We start from the raw sequence: 18811 nt of genomic DNA on the forward strand, positions 1-18811 counted from the left end.
GCTACAAATGTCCGAACCCCTTACTTTAAACCACCATTTGTAGGCCTTGAAGTATGGGGTAATATTGTTCTAGAGGAAACTTCTGTTACAATCTTGGCTTTTTCGCTTCCATCACTTTCGCCTGACAGAGTGACAGATACATCAGTCGGTTGAAGAAGTATATATACGGCAAGAAGCATCCCTAATTTTACATCATATGAAGATAACTAAATCCCTAATTTTGCCTCGTTTTGAAATTTACCCAAATCTCCCAATTTCTCAAACCCTAATAATCAATTAAATTATCAGTAACACCGTAATTTCGAGAGCAATTCACCTATAAAATCGTTAAACAAAGACAATAACATCTCCAAACAACCTATTGCAACCAATGTAGCATCAATCCGAACTCGAAACATCACTACCCATTTATGCTAACTAAATAGAATGAAACAATTAAGGAGATAGATTATACCTATCATATGGAACGGATAAGGAGTCGCCTGAGAAGAGAAGAAGCGGTGGTTCATTGAGCGGTTGGTTGGCTAGCTTGGTCATGTGTGTGGATCGTGAGAATGAGAGAAAAAATGGGGGTTGAGCGAGACTGATTTATTGACCGCAATGAGGAGTCGCCTGAGTATCAAATATTTTTTTTCCTTTTTTTTGGTTCACTAATCTTATTTAAGCCTATTAAGCTTTAATAAATACGGAGTAATAAATAATAAGTGGTAAAAAGTTAAGAAACCGGTTTTATGCTTAACCCATTTCTTATTTGGACATTAAGAGACCGGTTTAGAAAAATAACAGGTTTCTAAGGCTAAGAAACCGGGTAGGAAGTCCAACTGGTTTTTTATCGGTGATCTCTTTGATGTTTTTTGTAGTAGTGCCTTTTCTTACCCATTACCTCACTTTACCATAACTTTTGTAAGCCCTCAGCGGTGACAGACCTTGTTTGGTTGGAATGTATGTACGGTAGTTAGAATTTTCTATCATATTAGTTGCAAGCACGTTTATGTGGGTCGTAGTCTAGGTGAGTGACTTCTTATTCTTTCTCTCTTACATTTAGTTGTTTACCCTTTGCTTTATGAGCGAAGAGTGACCTGTGAGAGTCCATCATTAAAGGTCTTGCAAGGTCGACAGTTCAACTCTATTTTAAACATCTTATAACTCGTTTGCATTTGACTGTTTCGCTATAAGTATTAGTTGCTTGCATTAAATTGGTTTGAGTGGGCATTTGTAGCTAGCTCTGAGTTATCTTTTCTGTTTCATTAGTTTTGCATATAGTTTGCTTGGGGACAAGCAAAGGTTTGGTTTGAGGAAGTTTGATAAGTGCATTTTATATAGGCTTTTTGTATCATATATGCACGCATCTCTATGCATTTTGAGTAGTGTTTAGCTACAAATGTCCCCCGAATTGTCTACTTTGGTTTCTTTTGTCTTATTTGCAGGAATGAACCAAAGAGAAGCATAAACAAGCCTAAAACATGTCCCTATGCATGCATTCAGGAGATGAGTTGAATCGGAGCTTGAATACTACTATTTTGAGATGCGCAAAGAAGTAAGATAGCTAGGCGTGCAAGGAAAGAATCTCAAATTACTAGTGCCTACTTTGGAGAGCTATATCTAGAGTTCTACAACTTATTTTCAGGTGATTCCAATTGTAGATGAAATCTTGTCCTCTTATCTTTCCAACGCCACCGGAAACGCGCTGTTTGCCCAAGTAACGAGGAAATGGCGGCCATTTGAAGTTCAGTGCGCGAAGCATAAATTATGCGCTGAGAAGCACTCGATCGAGCTCTATTCTCTCCGGTCGACCCCTTTCGCCTTTCGATCGACTACTTTTGATTGAGAAACCATTCGATCGACCAAGCTACTTGCTCGATCGACCAACTTATGCAAAGGACCATTCGATCGAAGACTTTTGATGAAGATACCTCTCGATCGACTAACTTATAGTTGGTCGATCGAGTAAAAACCAGTCTGGCGAGCGTCATATTTGTCGAGATTTATCTTATATTAGTTAATATCTTACTAAATAAAATATCTCTTATATATAGAGACTTATTAGGTTAGGAGGAAGGACCTCTTTTTTACACACAATATCACGTTAGTTTAGCAGGAGAGTAGTATGGTGTTCTTCTCTCTATTTTTGCCGGGTCTAAATTATGTAATTCCTCTTCTCTACTTTATTTAATTTAGTTTCTAGAATTAATTCTCTCCGTTCGCTTCTCTTATTCCTTTACTCCTTTATTTTCCTTGTTTAGTCTAGTTCTTATTATTTCAATTCTCTTCATCTTTTATCATGTTGTTATCTATTGTTGCTTTTGTTAGTATTAGTTTCGCTATTATTAATATGCTTAGCTAATTTCATTGCTAGGATTTAGTGGATTCAATGAGTTGATGTTATTTGCTTATTAAGGTTGCAGATCTGTTGCTAAAATCATGTCCTTGTTGTTAATCACTGCATATAATTGCAATTAGTTGCTTGAGTCGACGCATTTAGCTAATCGATTTGGTAGGCCTTGACCTAGATCGGAAGGTTGGAAGGGGTGAGACCTGCAGTGAACATTAGGATGCTTTAGTGAGGGCGGAAGCTAAGCTAATAGTATTTTAGGGTGAATTGAGACCGGAAGGAGATATTTGTTGCCCCTTAGACTGATACAAGTGACCAATCTGTGTCCTTAACTGCAATTATCTGACATTCACTGGTGACCCGACAATCCTAGTTCCTTCTCTTTATAGTTAGTCTCTTAAATCTCTCCCTGCTTTAGTTAGTTTTAGTTTAGTGACAAAATCGAACCCCCAATACAGTGACTTAGACAAGCTTAGTTTAGCGAGTAGAAGCAACATAGCCTCCTGACTCGCCTAAAATGTCGCAATAAAAGACGGCCAAATTAACAATTTATATACCATAAAGCATACTAATTAACACTAATTCTAAAGTAGTAAAGTAGTAAACAAGGGATTGAACCCAAGAGAAAGGGGGTTTTGCAATGGTGTGTTCAATAGAGCAAGTAGAACAATTGTGACAATTTCAACAACAAACAAGTATGTAAAAAGGGGGGGGGGGTGGTTTGGTTGGAGTTTCAATTGTAACAAAAGCAAGGCAAAAGTCAAACAAGAGCAAGCAACAAACAATCAAACAAGTGGATTTTAAGATGGAAATTTATCAATTTGAGAGAGACTTAATCCGACCCAAATTTAGGCACTTTAGTTGATAAAACCACTCAATCAATCATTCTAATTAATATTATCAACTTATTGTGGAGATGATTCTCCTAAATCTCCTAAATAATGGTTAAATGACAAGAAAATCACACTTAATCAAATAACCCAACTTATCAATCCTACCAAGTAGAAATCACATACATTGGCCAAATTAATAAGAAGATAAAGACACTAGAGATTCATGCAAAGATTAATGCCTAATTACAAGTTAATCCTTTACTTGCTAATTAAGCAAAGAAGAAATCACATTCATTAGCATAATAACAAGATGTTGCAAAGATGAGATTACAAGAAAATCACACTTAATAATCCCAACAACAATAAATTTTTTTTTTTTTTTTTTTTTTTGGTAAAAAACAACAATAAATTAAGGAACTTGATTAATTAAGCAACAAGGAAATCACACTTAATTACTCAATATAAACAAGGTTTCCAAAATTCAAACAATAAACACAAAGGATTAACAATGATAATAATAATTAAGGAAAGATTAAGGAGTCTTACAACCAAAGGTTACACCTTTAAGCCGGATTAAGAATAGGAGATTAGTTCTCCATAGTAGATCTAAACCCAAATCAAAAAGATGAAATAATTCCCAAATTACAACTTGATTAATTAAAAGTGTGCATAAGATGTCTTAACCTAGAGGAAAACATCCTATATAGTCTAACGTAACCTACTAATCATGGGATTAGCATAAGAAAAACCTGTAATACAAAACGGCATGAAACCCAGAAAACTCGCACGGTGCGAGTTCTGGTGTCTGGAAACTCGCACGGGGCGAGTTTAGGCCTGGAGTGCCTTTTTCTTTCGTGCTTTGCTTGATCCTTGGAAGGCGTTCTCATGGTATTTATTCAATGCTTGTTCTTCACTCTTCCTTGGACGCTTCTCTTGGTCTCTTGGCATCTCATTCTTCACTAGAAATCATGCTAAATGATAAAGCATTCGGAATTGGTTAAATAATGCGAAAATCGTCAAAAACCGTCACCAAATGTTACCAAATGAGCTCTAATTGATGGCAAAACTATGTGGAAATAGGAGCTCATCAAACACCCTACACTTAGCCCTTTGCTCGTCCCGAGCAAACTAAAGTAAATCTAATCACCACTTAGGCTAAGAAAACTGTATGGGCACTCCTAATTCCCCTCTCTTCATCTCACACTTCCTTCTTGTACCATCCCTCTTCTAATCACATGGTCACTTTTCTTCATAGCTCCAACAAGTGAGTAAGTGACCCAAAATCCTCCAATACCAGCCTCTCTTCCCTCACTCTCCCTCCTTATGTCATCCCTCTTCTAAGATGATCCTAAGTCCACCAATTCAACCTTCACTTTTCACTCACAATCATCAACATTCTCCTTATTACTCCCCCTTATCACTCCACTTGGTTCAACACAAGGCTACCATAGTCATCAAAGCATCTCCTAACCTATCAATTAGGCAACCTCAAATTCCTCCATACTCCACACAACTCCAATAATTTACAACTCAATAACCAAACTCAACCACACCAACAATGCATAAAACAAGTCAAAACAATCCAACTCCCAACAACAAGTATGCCAAGCACTAGTAACAAAGTAAGCTTCCAGATCCCCCTCCTAGTCTTGGCACACTACTAGCCTACCCTTCCGGCCTTCTAGAGCTCCACCACTTATGTCACCAACACCAAATGGAAATAGTCATGTATGTGACATGATTTCAAGGCTTCAAAGAGTCAACAATATTTTTCAATTTTTTGCTAATTCTCTCATTTTGCCTAAACCGCCCTCTCGGGTTTTCGGTTTAGCTCTTTTCCTCACCTCTACTCTCGTGGCTCGCACTCTTTTTTTTCATTTTGCCCGGAGTGCCCTTTCGGATTTTCACTCCGGCCTCAGCCACTTTCCCACTTTTGCTTAGGATGCCCTTTCGGGTTTTCATCCTAGCCGGGTTTTTCTTTTTCTTTTTCTTTCTTTTCTTTTCTTTACTTATTTTTCTTTTTTTTTCTTTTTTTTTTCTTTTGGAATTGAAATGCGATGCATGAAAATGAATATAATACAAATATATACATGATGTTACCAACTCATGTCCACCCCACACTTAATTCCTCACTTTGTCCCCAAAGTGTGAGGTGAACACCCTAAACTCACTCAAGAGTGTGAGCTTGAGGCACCTCCATGTCCCGGAGGTCCTCCCCTTCTTCTTGATTCTCTTCTTCTTCTAAATCTAGCCATTTCGGCTTTTGCTTCATTAACTTTAGTCTCATTATACCCTTGGTATTGGGTGGGGAATTGTTGCATGTGTTGAGCATTCATGGCCGCCACCATATCAAAAGTTGCGTTTTGGACAAAACGCATCTCCTCCAAATCCTCTTGGTAGTGGTGGTAGCGGTTTTCGGTGATTCCCCACCGAGCATTCTCCGTGAGTTGCATTTGAGAGAGAGTAGACTCAAGGTTGGTTACACGGTTTGTGATGTTAGATTGCCATGTTTGGAAAGCCGGGTAGTTGAATTTTTTTTTTGGAAGAAATCAGCTTCTCATTAGAATAAGAAAAAAAGCACAATTTCTTACAAGCAAGCCTCTAATGGTACCTTATAACTACGGTACCAGATGTGCAACTACCTCATCAAATAGATAGTCGCTTACATTCGCATATAATCTAATGGAAACAAAATATTTAATTAACTTCACCAATTGATCCACATTCCGCGAAGCCTCCTCAAACAACCTTCGATTCCGTTCCTGCCATAGGAGATAAACAACAGCAGCAACACACCCCCTAGCCCATTTCTTTTTCCAACCTTTTCCCTTATACCTGGAAAGAGATAGTAATTCCTGCCTCAAGCATAAGGGTCTGCGGGTAACACCCATCCAAAGAAGAATTTGCTGATAAACGGAGTTAGAATAAGGACAAGCAAAGTACAGGTGCCTAATGCTCTCCAAATCTGCCATACATAAGGAGCACCTTTTCACAATGACATCCCTCTTCTAATCAAATTATTCACAGTAGGTAAGCCATTTTGTACTGCTAGCCTCGTGATAATAGCATGTTTAGGCAGCACCACCTGATCCATTAAAGGCTTTGCCCACTGCAGATTGGAGTGCCTGCCCTTAAAGACAGAGTAAACCCGGTGTAGCAGTAGAGAACCAGAAAGACTCCATCCACTCAGCAGGTTTTTAGCAATGTCCACAGAGCCAACCAAACTAATAAACTCATCACGGGTGAGCAGCAGAGCTTTCCAGATGATGGACGTGGCATTACCAGGAACCACTGTTCAGATATCAGCTCCCTGGAGGATATAGTGGTGGAACCAGTTAACCCAGATGGATGGGACACCAGTAGCAAGTCTCCAAAAGAGTCTCAGCAACAAAGTTTTATTCCAGCTTAGAATTTCTCGAATATCAAACCCACCTTGCTGCCTTGTTCTACATACCTTACTACATGCAAAAAAAACCATTTTTCTAGCAGCTTGATAATTCCATAGGAATTGTCTACACAACCTTTCAATCTCCTGCATAACCCCTCTAGGTAGAAGAAAGCTAGCACACCAAAAAGTCTCAATGCCAAAGATCACAGAATTGATCAATTGAACCTTGCCTGCATAAGATAAGTACTTGTTTGCCCAATAAGTAACCTTACTCTTGATTTTATCCAAAAGGGAATGATACATAACCTTTGTTAGTCTTGAAGAATGAAGAGGGACACCAAGGTATCTAAAAGGGAATGTCCCTTCAAGGTAGCTAGTATCACATAAGATAAGATTTTTGACATCAGGATGCACTCCTCCAAAGCATATATTAGTCTTTGCTGGATTAAGTTGTAAACCAGAGAACTCAGCAAATTTCTGAAGACAAGTTTCCACTGCTTTGACTGAAGGGAAGTCTCCTCTAGCAAACACTAAGAGATCATCTGCAAAAATTAAATGGGTAAGACCAATTCTGCAGCATTTTGGATGATAGCTAAAACTAGAGTCATTAAGCCTTCTAAGCATCCGTGAAAGCACTTCCATACTCAACACAAAGAGTAGAGGGGAGAGAGGATCTCCCTGCCTGAGACCCCTCTTACCCTCAAAGTAACCCACAGAAGATCCATTGATATTGAGAGAGAATCTTGTAGTAGTAACACAAGTTATAATCCAGTGGCAAAACAGAGGGGGAAAACGAAAAAGAGGTAAAATAGCTTTTAGAAAGTCCCAGTTAACTGAGTCAAATGCTTTTTTTGATATCAACCTTTATAACGCATCTTGGGGAGGAGTTCTTCCTACCATAACCAGCCACAAGTTCATGAGCCAGTAGAATATTATCACCAATAGACCTATCCTGAGTGAAAGCAGACTGTTCTAATCCCACTAGGTCAGGCATCACAGTCTTGAGCCTCTTAGTAAGGATCTTACTAATAGTTTTGTATATAGTAGAGCAACAGGAGATGGGCCTGAAATCTTGAACAGTATTAGGATGGTCTTGTTTTGGAATAAAAGAAATAATGGTAGAATTTACTTCCTTCAGAAGTCTCCCAGTTCTGAAAAAATCCTGGATGGCTTTCACAACCTCTTTCCTGATAATACTCCAAGACTGTCTGAAAAAACCTGAGGAAAAGCCATCTGGACCAGGGCTTTTATTAATGTCAATAGAGAAAAGGGCATCATGAACCTCTGCTTCAGTTACAACAGCCACCAGCAAATCCTTCTGATTCTGAAGAAGGCAAGGACCCCTAAGAACAATATCCTCCTCAATAGGACTAACCTGAGAGGCAGTCCCCCAACAAACCCTTATAATAATCCAAAAACGCATCAGAGATGCTGTCAAAGGTAGTACAGTCCAACCCAGTAGTGTTCTGAATTTTACTGATATGACTCCTACTCCTATTGGCAGCAACTTTAGCAAAGAAATATTGAGTGCTAGCATCCATCATCTTAACATCCGTGATCTTGGCTCTCTGATAAATCATACTATGCTCAGCATTCCTTAACTTACAATACTTCTCAATTAAGGTTTCCTCCAGCCTGAGCAGATTCTCATCAAGGGGAGCATCCTGAATCTGAGCCTGACAGTGGTCCAGAGCACTCATAGCATCCTTAGCTCTCTCAGCCACATTGGAATAGACCCCTTTATGAAGATCCTTAAGTTTCCCTTTCACCAATTTTAGATGAGTGATCAGCCTGTACATAGGACAACCCTGGATCTCAGACTCCCAAACCTTCTTAACCACAGGAACAAAAGAGGGATCCTGACCCCAACAGTTGAGGTATCTAAACTGCTTTGGCCTCTAAACATCATTAATCTGAACAGTGACAACTAATGGGGAATGGTCAGAGACACCAGCCACCAAAGCATCAGCATAGGAAGCAGGGAACCTCTGAATCCAGTCTGAGTTTACCAAAACTCTATCCAATCTCATCCACTTCCTGTCATTCTCATCCTGCTTGTTAGTCCATGTGTACGTGTAGCCATGGGTAACAAGCTCATCCAAGCCAGAGGAAGAAACAGCATTATTAAATTCATCAATAGCCTGGAGGTTGGCAGGTTTACTACTAATCCTCTCATCAGTATTCCTCACACAATTATAATCCCCTAAGCAAATCCAAGGACCATTAGGAATGCAGTTTTGCATAAAAGACCACAGACCAGTTCTCCCCTCCAAAGAATTCAACCCATATATTAAAGACACCTGAATAGGGGAACACCTAGGAGACTCAACATGGACATGAATCCACTGATTACCAGTAGACAAAGGCTTAACCACCAGACTTGCTTTATTCCAGATGACCCAAATACGACCATTATCATGCTGATCATAGTTAGTCAGAATACTGAAAAAACGAAAACCCAATCTACTAATGTAATTAAACTTGTGCCTACGCACTCTTGTTTCATTTATTCCCATAATGTCCAAATTATTCCTTTTAAAACAATCCACTACTTCACGTTGTTTAAAAGCTTTATTCATACCTCGGATATTCCAAACTCCAATTTTCATGGTGAATGTAAAGGAGGGGGTTCAGAATCCTCAACATCCCTTTCTTCAAAGTGCAACTGCACCCTATCATAAACCAATACATTTAACACAGGTATAATCCTTTTATGAAAGGTAACCTTGCCACCAGTCTGATTCACCCCAGAAGTTTTCACAGTCCCAGGAGATTCATGCACCACATGAGTCACTGGTTCTGCTGGAACCTCACCCACTGTCTCAGTTGGAACAACTACCTCTGAAACCACTGGTTCAACTGATGTATCACGCACGGGCTTAAGGATAACTACTGTCTCCTTAGAAATCCCACCAGCCTTAACAGTATCAGCCACAGGTGGAGTAGGCTTTGGTTTAAGGAGCCTACATTTCTGCACCTCATGGCCCAACTTCTTACAATGAGAGCAGTAATATGGTAACCACTCATAAACCACCCTTTGCAAAACTTGCCCATAAGGAGTATGCAGGAGAACATCTTCAAGTAGAGACTCATAAACATCCACTTCGACCATAATACGAGCAAAGGATAGCCTCTCCTTATGCGTAGTGACAGGATCTGCATACATAGGAGTACCTAGCTTACTAGCAATCTTGCTCAACACTTTTTCAGACCAGAAAATAGGATCAAGATCAGGCAAGGTGACCCAGACTGGTACTCGTGTTACAGAATCCAGCTCCTTAGAGATCTGGGGAGTCCATCTCTTCATCACAAGAGAGTGATTTCCTAAGCTCCAAGTACTACCTCTCAGAATGGCACACAAATCCCCCTCACTGGGAAATCTGAAAAAGAACCATCCCTTCTTGTAGTAGAGGACTTCAGGCTTCTGCACATGGTTCCAGTTCTTAGCCACAAATTCCCTGACCTGAACCAAAGAGGGTTTCCCACCTATGAATTGCCCCACCAGAGTATTGGACCAATACGCAACTTCATCCACTATGTCCTCAGCATCAATTACCACACCACTATCAGAAGAGTCCTTAACCAGATGTAATTCCATACCCACAGGCGACTTGGCGATACACTTAGCCCAGGTGGGTTTGGACTTAGGAATCACCGGAACAGATGGAACCACTACCGACGGAATAACAACAGGAGTACTAGTTCGCGACGGCGAACCACCAGTAGTAACAGAAATATGATTCGATCTAGGGTTTCGGGATGTCGAAGCCGCGAAAGCATGTGAAATACAGTCATTCAAAATAGGTACCTGAGGAGTAGAAAGAGTCTCTTCAGCAGCCAGCTCCGATTGGGAACGTCCCCGACGAGGAGGAGCAGGCGGCGCAGTAGATGTTTTTAAGCGAGGCATGACCGGAAAAAGGAAAGATAAATCGCCCTAGAGAGAGCCTCTCAAGCATCCGGTTCTGGAATCGTATATGAGTGTGGGTAGTTGAATGTAGGAGCCATGAAAGGATGTTGTTCTTGTTATTCTTGTGGCATTTGAGGTGGAGTGAAGTGGGGCTCATCAAAAGGAGTATTTGGCATGGGTTCATCATAAGGTGCATCATCATGTGGCATGTCACCATAAGTTAGAGCTCCCCCCACTTGTGGTTGCTCTCCACCCTCATCATTATCGGGTTCAACTACTTGGGCACTATCAACCCAGAGGTCCACAAACATGTCGTCGGGAGGCATATAAAATTCTTGTGCACTCCCCCAACCCAAGGGTGAGTTGGGGGGACGGGGTAAGTACATGTAGTACTTGTAGTTTTGGCCACCCATGCACCAAATTACCAAGGGGGTGATTTTGTCTACAACCTCAAGCATGTGTGCTTTTCCCAAGTATTTGTAGTCCATGAGACCACTACCGTCAAGTTCATAAGCATTAGGTGGAAATGGTACACCCGTCTTTGCCACAATCATCTCAATCATACCAACAATGAAAATGGTCCCCTTTGGTTCTTTTTGTAACTCAACGCAATCGCTCACAAACAACTCAACCCAATCCGGTATTCCCCTCCCCTCCGGGGTCATGGACCATAGGCATTGTATTTGTTGGTAGTTCATTTTCGTAGGTTCGGTCATGACCAAAAAAATTGTATTGATGTGACGACTCAAGCGGCGCAAAATAGGGTGAGGGAGGGTTGTGTTTTTGGAATTGCCATGCCTCACATCCCCCGTAAAATCATTCCAAAATGCACTCTTCTTTTTCTTGTCAAGGGGTTCTTTGATGGGGGCTTTGGTGATATGGAGGGCCTCTCTTACTTCGTCATAAGTCAATGTGTGGGTAAGCCGGCATGCCCGGAATTTGATCCCCGGGGTCTTATCCCTTCCCAACTTCACTCTCTCCAAAGAAGAAAGAAATTCAAAGGTAACACCTCTTCGGGTGTGTGCGGCAATGTTAATGTAAGATTCAAGCCCGACCTTCTCTAAGAGCATTCGGGTCATGGGAAGCATTCCCAACCCGATAAGAACATTTTGATCAAGAAATTTGGTTTGTGCTACGGTTGACACCGAAGCAAACGTTTTCCAATTTGTGAGCGCTTTGTCTCGGAGGCCCTCCTTGCCCGAGTATTCATTATCGTCAAAAGCCGAGGCTCCCTTGGGTCCTTGTGAGGAGGAAGCCTTGGATGCTTTACCTTTTCCCATAGTATAACAATTTTTCAGAAAAACACAAGTTTGGAAAGGATTTTTTTTAGGGTGAGGCAAAGGAACAAACACCTAATATGCACTAGAAGGATGATGTGCTAATTAGTTGTTTGTTGAAAATAAAACACCTCACAAGTTTAGAAATTGTTCAGGCACAAATTACTGATAGAAAAGTAGATCTATATACTAACATATTCAAATATGTTTTATGTTAATTTGTCATAAAATTAAATGGTGATCTTATGCATGCAAACAATAAACCATTTAAAGAAGAAATATTCATCCTTACATTTGTTTTTCGGATCAAAGGGCACAAGCGAGTTCTCCTACTCTCTTGTTCTTGAGCTCTCCTTAAATGGATGAACAAAAGGATACAAGTATAGTATCCCTCCCAAGGAATAATATCCAAGATATACCCTTAACAAAATTAATATTATCAATACTAGAATTATATTAATTTAAATGAAATGACCCAAAATGTTTTTGGTCCTCTCTAGTTTTTCGGTCAAGAGGAGGAAAGGAAAGAGGAAGAGAATATTTTTATCTCTCTAAAAATATTTTTGTAATGTTAGAATGAATTATATTTTCACCCACTATTGCATGTAGTGAATGAATAATTTTTAGGTAAAAGACCCTTGGCTCTTTTCAAGGGGAAACCGGGTAGGAGGGTGGGAGGAAGGCCAATGCATGAGTTTGGTGCTCTTCACAAGAGGCACTAGGTTTGCATGCCTAGTTGTAGAAAATAATCATATCTTCCACTAACTTAATTAACATAATATGAATTGTTAATCACACCCAATATTTCGGTCCATTTGAAGATAAAATGGATTCCATTTTATCTTTGTCAATTTGTCAATTTGTTACATGTCACATGTCATGTAAAAATTGTTATGTATTTTTAACATATTAAAAATCAACGCATTAATAAAAATACGTCATATACAAAATCGACTTGGTAATTCACAATCACTTGTACCAAAATAATTTACCAATTATAAATCACAACATCTTGTATTTATAATAATTCATTCAATTTCAATTGTTTCTCTAAACAATAATTTCATCCAAGTGATAAAACAATTCGATCACTTAGACCGTATCTTATTTAATCAGATTATAATGAGAGACGTAAATTTTACTTCCAAAATCATCCGTCAATTTTCAAGTAATTTAATTAAGTCGTAACGTTATACGATCAATTAAATGATCAATTAAGAGTAATATCCTTTAGGTATGACCTAGGGGATCAACTGATCACCACCGTCGCACGACAGTAATGTCAAACTCTAGTCAGCCAATCATTACCGATATGTGTGGACCAGTTGACATTAAAAATACTTCCCAATTGTATTCTTTAAAATGAGACTTAAACATGTGATCATCATGATCAACAATTGTGATCGCATTATTGTCGGAGGACACATATTCCAACAATCTCCCACTTGTTCTCGACAAGTGTGCGTCACCAATTCTCTTGTCCTATTACTATCTCCCACTCAATGCAAGGTGTCTTTCAGGTCGTACTTGCAAGTGATCATATCGATAGTGGTTTCCTAGATCTGGAGAATAACTGATTGACCGGATTTATCCATCATGGATCCATTCCGAGCGTGGCCACGCATTTCCAGTTCATTACTCCTCGAGTGGCCCTGAGATATTTTTATAACCCTGACTAGGGATGGACAATTTCTATCGCACTCATTCCCTTCGACTAGCCACAGCCATCATAACCCAAAATATGCCCATTTGACCCCATTTACGAAGGTCGTAGTAACACAAATCAAAGTTAATCTGAAACTGTGCCATCTTAGGTTAATAGTTTTTAGTCAAAAGAATCGACTCATTAGAATACTATAGTAGCTCTCGCCACGACCAGGCTATATAAATTTGCCAGAACTCTATAAGCGGTCATTAGGCCCGACAAAATGTTCCTAACAGTCTGCCTACGTGATCGACTAGTCATCTCACATGACTCTATGGCACTTGAACTTGCCATCAATCGCATCACACTCTAGTCACTTCGAGACGTCACCTCATACAAGTGACTATGGGCAAATACTATGTTAATCCGTGTTCACGTTAACGGGGTTCAATTGTCACTACAACCCGTTTGGATGTAACAATGTATAAATTAAAGATAAAAGACAAATGTGATTATGAACATGAACAAAAAACAACACTTTTATTTCATTTCAAAATCTAACAAAAACTTGGTACACGTTTAAGTCCCATGGACGCAACATGTCCATCATGCTTGGTCTGCGATAAAGGCTTGGTGAGCGGATCGGCTATGTTGTCATCCGTCCCAACCTTACAAATCGCAATTTCCTTTCTTTCAATGAAATCTCTTATTACATGATATTTTCTAAGTACATGTCTAGATCTATTACTAGACTTTGGCTCTTTAGCTTGGAAGATCGTCCCACTATTATCACAATAGAGAGTGATGGGATCATTGGCGGTAGGTACTACTCTTAGACCTTCCGTGAATTGCCTGATCCAAACAGCTTCCTTAGCAGCGACGATCTGCAATGTACTCAACCTCCGTTGTTGAATCCGCGATTCTGACTTCCTTGAAGCTTCTCCAGCTTACGGCACCACCATTGAGCATGAAAACGAAACCAGCTTGTGATTTCATGTCATCTCTATCCGTTTGAAAACTCGAGTCCGTGTATCCATTAACACGCAGCTCAGTGTCTCCTCCAAACACTAGGATAGAATCCTTAGTTCTTCTCAAGTACTTAAGGATGTTCTTGACGGCTATCCAGTGACTCTCACCTGGATTTCCTTGATATCTACTCGTCATGCTCAAGGCATACGAGACATCAGGACGTGTGCATATCATGGCATACATGATTGATCCAACAGCGGAAGCATAAGGGATCGTCTTCATGCGTTCAACATCATGGGGTTCGGAGGGAGATTGAGTCTTGCTCAATATCGTCCCGGTTACCATAGGTACCAATCCCCTTTTGGATTTGTCCATGCTGAACCGTCGAAGAATTTTATCAACATAAGACTCTTGACTTAGTGCCAATATCCTCTTGGATCTATCTCTATGGATCCGGATACCTAATATGCGTTGTGCCTCTCCTAAATCCTTCATTTGGAAGTGGTTACCTAACCACTTCTTAACAGAAGACAACATTGGAATATCATTTCCGATGAGTAGTATGTCATCGACATACAAGATTAGGAACACAACATTGCTCCCACTAAATTTCATGTATAAACATGGTTCCTCAATACTTCGAGTGAAACCATTCTCCTTTATAACATGATTGAATCGATGATTCCAACTTCTAGATGCTTGCTTAAGACCATAAATGGATCTCTTAAGTTTGCACACTTTGTTAGGATTTTTGGAATCAACAAAACCTTCGGGTTGTATCATGTACACCTCCTCTTCTAAATGCCCATTTAGAAAAGCGGTTTTGACATCCATTTGCCATATTTCATATTTATGAAATGCGGCAATCGCTAACAAAATCCGTATGGATCTTAGCATGGCTACGGGGGCGAAGGTCTCATCATAATGGAGACCTTGGACTTGGGTAAATCCTTTTACCACTAGCCTAGCTTTGTAGACATCATCATGTCCCTCTATGCCACTCTTGACTTTGAATATCCATTTGCATTGAAGAGGTCTTGCCCCTTTAGGCAAATATACCAAGTCCCAAACTTGGTTTTCATGCATAGAATCCAATTCGGACTTCATGGCTTCAAGCCATAAGGTGGAATTAGGACTAGAGATTGGGCCTTGTAGGTAGCGGGCTCGTCACTTTCTAAAAGCAACACATCGAGTGTTCCATCTTCTTCGATAAGTCCCACATATCGATCGGGATGGCGTATAACTCGGCTGGTTCTTCTAAGTGGAGGAGGGACAACCGCGTTAGACGATGAAGGAACATATTCTTGCGTCTCTACCTCGGTTTGTGGCTCTTGAACTTCATCAAGTTCAAAATTTCTCCCACTCTGTCTCTTAGAAATAAACTGATTTTCAAAGAAGACAGCCTCGCAAGACACAAACACTTTGTTTTCTTGAGGTTTGTAGAAGTAGTAACCTCGTGAGGTCAAGGGGTAGCCTACAAAGATGCATTTTTCGGACCTTGGGGCAAGCTTGTTGTCGTTCTTTATCTTGACGTAAGCATCACATCCCCAAATTTTCATGTAGGATATATTAGGAACTCTTCCCGTCCACATCTCATATGGAGTCTTTTTGGTGGCTTTAGTGGGAGAATTGTTCAAAGATCTTATTGCGGTTTGAATCGCAAATCCCCAAAACGAGTGATACGTGCCTAGTGTACGGTCTTTTTGGCCTATTTCAGCACGTATTTCCATGCATTTATATACTGTTTTTATAGTATTTTGCCCCGAATTGGCTACTTTGTTGTATTTTGTCCTTTATGTAGGGATAATCGCGAAAGTAGCGGAACCACGCTCTTTTCTGCCCTTTTGCATGCATTTAGAGGAGACGGGACCATTCCAGAGTGAGATGTTGTACTTGAAGAGTCGCTGCACGCTTTACGAGGCATTTTGGTGAAGACGTGAGCTGAATTGTAGACCCAAGTGGTCTATCGAGTTGACTAGTGGTCTATCGAGCTGTTATTGGGACGATCGAGAGGTCCCCAAGCTTCCCAAGACTCGATCGAGTTGTTCCTCACTCGATCGAGTACGCTGCCCTTGTTCAAGTCCTCGATCGAGAACCATGCTGGTCGATCGAGGAGTTCCCCTGAGCTGATGGTCGATCGAGTAGTCTAATCTACTCGATCGAGAGACTTTTTTTTTTGTGGGCTTTAATTAGCCGTGTTTGGTTTATTCTGCAATAATACTTAGACTTTTCCTATTTAACCAAGGATTACTAGGTTAATTAGGGATCATCCTTTATTATCTTTAATCACTCTCTACTCTGAGACTATCACTTTATATTATCAAAACCTACTGTTACTTTTACGTTGCTTCCACCTTGGGATTATTGCACTCGGATTTCGTCGTTCTTTACGCCGGATTGCTCAGATTGTAATCTCCTCCTTTTCTTAATAATAATTAACCTTCATTTATTGTTTCAATTCTTGTTATTGCTCTTATTTCCCTTGCCCTAATTTGTTAATCATTGCTTTTTATTATTATATCATCATGTCTGTTGCTGGAATCTTATGTGCTGTTAGATTAGTTATGAATATGAGTAGCTAAACCCCCTCATGTTGGGATTAGGGGATCTGCGGTAGGATAATGACGACGTAGTGAATGAATTAGACGAATTGACTAAGAGACTCTGTCACTATAGCAATATAACTGTAATCACCGACCTAGTTGAGTGCACGCTTCTATGTCACCTGTTAAACCGGCTACAATTAGTCCTGGATCGAAAGATTGGATTAAATAGGCCTGCTATAAACGATGAGCGCCTAATGAGGACGAAAGTTAAGTTAGTGGTATTTTAGGGTGGGAAGTGGACCGAAAGGACCTTCTAATATCCGTCTCGCATTAGTTCGCCCGAGTCATTTATCGCCGAGTTGTTAAATTACCGTAGTGAACCGAGTTCGGCATGTCTCCCTCTTATTGATAGTTGAATCATTTTCTTGTTTCTTGCTTCCGCCTTTATTTCTCTTCCTTTTTCTCCGTAGTTTAGAACCAAAAATTCAATCAACCCCATTGTTACCTTAGGATTAAAGATAGACAATTTGTAGTTGCATTACCTCCCTGAGGATTCGATACTCGACTGCCTCTACTACATATTTAGTGAGACCGTTAGGTTTTATTTTTGACAGGTCAACGACAGGCGTGTCAAATTTTGGCGCCGTTGCCGGGGAGGCAATTGTTCCAATTACTAGCTGTTTTTATTTTTAATTCCTTTTAGTTTAAGGAACATCGTTCCTTAAACTGTTCTCACATCTTGTTTGTAGTTTTGTCTTATGCGCAGGTCGCAAGGTGGTCCACTGCTACCTTTTGATCCCGAGATTGAGAGATCCTGTCGCGCAAAGAGGAGACTATTTCGAGAGCAACAGGAAGAGCCCAGTTCTCGCGGCAATTTTTACGAGAACGAGCTTTTCGAAGACAACCCGCCGTCTTCTCCAGTTTCCGACTATTCACTTGAGTCTATCACTTTTCCGAAGTACCCAGAAATGGCCGAGGAAGCATCCATTGCTAGTCACTCCGAGCCCACGGTGACAATCTTTATAAGGGGTTCGAAGCTGGGAGATGCGAGAAAGTTCGAACCGAAGCCCTCTTACATCAAAGCATGGTAGAGAAAAACCAGTTCGGGGAGCTGCGAAAGAAGATGCGGCTCAAGATATGGAGACCTTCATTGATTATCTGCTGCTCCATACCTCCTCCCACTTTGGAGTGACAGTGGTGATCGAGATCAAAGAAACTATGTTCATCTTCTCACTCCGCGATGCTGCAAGGGAGTGGTACAGGGATTTGGACAAAGCTGTTCACGGCATAACGGATTGGAATTCGCTAGCACTGGCGTTTTATAAGAAGTATTTCTCTGCTTCGAGAACCATAGCCATCAGAGCTCAGATAACTAGCTTCAAACAAGGGCCCGACGAGAATTTCCATGAGGCATGGCTTCGATTTAAGAAGCTGGTGCGGACCATACCGCACCACGGTTTCGAGAAATGGAGTTTATGTAACCATTTTTACAATGGTTTATATGATGATCAGAGAGCTATACTTGATGCGGCAGCCAACGGTCGATTTTCTGACAACTTGGGGCCGACGAAAGGATGGAAAATCATTGACGATTTGGCCACTCACAGGGCCGAATACGGGAATTCGAGGGGAAACCAAAGGAGAGCTGCTGAGTCGTCTTCAGTGGCTGCATTAGAAGCTCTAACTGCTAGGTTCGATAAGTATGAGCTAGGGGGAGCTTTCAAGCCAGGGATGTACCAGGTTAATGCTATGACAGACGGTCCTTTCGTCTGTACGAGGTGCGGGGTAGAAGGACATGTCTCCGAATACTGTCCTACTCCTTATGAGCAATGTGCTGCCTTTCAACATTATAGGCAGAACAACACTCATTACGAGTCAAACATCCACCCCAATCTGAGGTGGAGTAATCGAACA

Source organism: Silene latifolia, chromosome 2 (genome assembly GCF_048544455.1).
Source record: "Silene latifolia isolate original U9 population chromosome 2, ASM4854445v1, whole genome shotgun sequence".
NCBI classification, from domain to species: Eukaryota; Viridiplantae; Streptophyta; class Magnoliopsida; order Caryophyllales; family Caryophyllaceae; genus Silene; species Silene latifolia.